At 38.4% G+C, this 3,144-nt stretch overlaps 1 protein-coding gene across 1 annotated transcript in view; it reads left to right on the top strand.

The window, feature by feature from the left end:
* Positions 1 to 3,144, top strand: part of LOTGIDRAFT_207456 (hypothetical protein) — a gene marked incomplete at its 3' end in the record, with an annotated part of 19,358 nt that overhangs the window by 5,475 nt on the left and 10,739 nt on the right. The gene's annotated exons all lie outside the window — the stretch shown is intronic.

Raw genomic sequence — 3,144 nt, 5'->3', positions numbered from 1 at the left:
CACAGAGAAGATTAAATTGGTAAATTTACAGATGAATCTGTGTAGGAAAGAGTTAGGCTCCTTTTAGTAGGATTTGTATCTTCAAGACCACTATATCACTATAGTGATGTTCTGATTGTCGTGACAATGGATTATCGGTCGTTGAAAGTCAAAGTTGGAGATGTCGGCAAACCAGTCATGTTGTTTTTTGTTATTATCCTTGTAAAATATAGTTCTTTCTTTCTTTAGGCCCCTGATGATAAAGACTTAAAAATAGAACCAATACAAGATGACATTGATATAGAACAGGACGACCAGACGGACGCCTTCGCTGTAAGTTCTTCCTTTTATTTTCGTCATTTTACGGTGTGGGCACACAAGCAGTCTTTGTCACTGATATTTGTCGTTGACTCGACTCTTGAGTAAAATCTCACGTGTGTCCGTGCTTACATGACAAGATTATCACGTTGTCGACAGGATTATAATACCAAACAAGTTTGATAATTGTCCACGATAGTTTTATCGTCTGCAAAACAGACTAGTCATCATTCATTTTAACCAAACAAATGAGGTCATGTAAAGATTGCGATGTCCTAACTAAATGGGCTACAGACTGTCTTGTTTTATAGTCTACAAGATAGACCATCATCATTCATTTTAAAGTAACCAAGCAAATGATGTCATGTAAAGTTTGCAATGCTCTAACTCAATAGGCTACAGACCGTCTTTTTTTGTATTTCAGGCGTATTTTGCAGATGGAGATAAAGAAAGAGATAGAGATCCTGTATATTCTGAAGAATTAGGTTTAGCGATTGAAAAACTCAAAGATGGCTTCTCTCTCACAGGATTATGGGAAGTCATTTCCTGAAATTTTTATTTTTTCGCGCTCAATCTTCTTCGGACGTTCGTGGACATTTTGTTTGATTCTTCGTAGGAATATTATTTATTTTGGAAACTTTACAGTCATATGATCTGTTTCTTGGCCAATTTGTTAATTTATTTGGTAATAATGCTTACTCTTTTCCAAACACCTGATGATACTTCACTTTGGAGGAGTCCACTACTATACAACTTTTACTCTCGATTTTGCCATACTTTGTACGAGATTTTGATTAATAGAATTATCTTGCTTGTACAGGTGTCATGCGTGAAGCAGACCATGCTTACTCTTTTCCAAACACCTGATGGTACTTCTCTTTTGAGAAGTCCACTACTATACAACTTTTACTCTTGATTTTGCCATACTTTGTACGAGATTTTGATTAACAGAATTGTCTTGCTTGTACAGGTGTCGTGCTTGAAGCAGACCATGCTTACTCTTTTCCAAACACCTGATGGTACTTCTCTTTTGAGAAGTCCACTACTATACAACTTTTACTCTTGATTTTGCCATGCTTTGGACGAGATTTGTGATTAACAGAATTGTCTTGCTTGTACAGGCGTCGTGCTTGAAGCAGACCATGTTTACTCTTTTCGAAACACCTGATGGTACTTCTCTTTTGAGGAGTCCACTACTATACAACTTTTACTCTCGATTTTGTCATACTTTGGACGAGATTTGTGATTAACAGAATTGTCTTGCTTGTATGTATTTTTTTTACTGTACATTGTTATTCATGTAGTAATTGTTATCATTATGTTGTTATCCGTCCATAATAAAATTAAACTTCTCTTATACTGTTTTTTTTTCGTGGAGCCACGGTGTCTCAGTGAGTTAGACGCTTGCTCCCTAACCTGAAGGTCTAGGGTTCAATCCTGGCATAGGTTGAGATAATACCTTCAGATTTTTCAACCCAGTTTCCCCCTGTCAGTGAGTTAGACGCTTGCTTGCTAACCTGAAGGTCCAGGGTTCAATCCCGGCATAGTTTAAGATAATACCTTCAGATTTTTCAACCCAGTTTCCCCCTGTCAGTGAGTTAGATGCTTGCTAACCTGAAGGTCCAGGGTTCAATCCCAGCATAGGTCAAGATAATACCTTCAGATTTCTCAACCCAGTTTCCCACTGTCAGTGAGTTAGATGCTTGCTCACTAACCTGAAGGTCCAGGGTTCAATCCTAACATAGGTTGAGATAATACCTTCAGATTTTTAAACCCAGTTTCCCCCTGTCAGTGAGTTAGACGCTTGCTCGCTAATCTGAAGGTGCAGGGTTCAATCCTAGCATAGGTTGAGATAATACCTTCAGATTTTTCAACCCAGTTTCCCCCTGTCAGTGAGTTAGACGCTTGCTCGCTAATCTGAAGGTCCAGGGTTCAATCCTAGCATAGGCTAGATAACACCTTCAGATTTTTCAACCTGGTTTCCCCTTGTCAGTGATGTAGGTAAGAGGGGCTGAAATGGAAAAAGTGTCTAGTCGTTGGGATGGGACAATAAACCGAGGCCCTGTGTGCTACAGGCTGTACACGTTAAAGATACCTCGACAGTTGGAAATCAAAAGAGAGCAGGCTAATGCAGCAGTCCTGGCAAAATTTCCCTCATTGCACACTGTATGGTGTTGCCCATTTCATTAGCCCACAAGGTGTTTAAAATCCTTCGACAGTTGGAAATCAAGAAACAGTAGGCTAATACGTTTGCAAAATTTCGATTCTTATAAAGTTAACAAGTGGTTGCCTAGTAACATACGCCCACTTTCCCGATACATTTTCAGTATATCAAGGGCAGTCACCTATCTGTGTCAAATCATACCAAAAATCTAATTTGTACAAGATATTGTTGATTTAAACAAACACATATTCTGACATAAACTGTCACCTCTATCGCCAACAAATTTTGATGAGTTTTTACTAAGTCAAGGGCAATAACTCAAATTCTGTTCAACTTCGATCTCATCAATATAAATGATCACACCAAATTTCATTAAAATCAGATAAAAACTGTAGTCTCTATTGAGTTCACAAACAAATCTCGATGCGTTGTTCCTAAGTCAAGGGCAATAACTCAATAACCGGTCATCTAAACATCGTCAAATTCGATCGCGACTAAGATCTCATCAATATAAATATTCCGCCAAATTTCTTTAAAATCGATTTAAAACTATAGCCTCTATTGTGTTCACAAGCCAGGCGGACGACAATATACAACCACATTATAATGTGGGCATATAAATAGATAGTGGACCACAGCCATATACGCCCACCACGGCATGCGGATGGTAAATATTCACGATT

The sequence above is a fragment of the Lottia gigantea genome (assembly GCF_000327385.1).
Source record: "Lottia gigantea unplaced genomic scaffold LOTGIsca_95, whole genome shotgun sequence".
Classification (NCBI taxonomy): Eukaryota; Metazoa; Mollusca; class Gastropoda; family Lottiidae; genus Lottia; species Lottia gigantea.
Note: the sequence above shows the minus strand (reverse complement) of the source record. Positions and strands in the feature narration are given on the sequence as shown.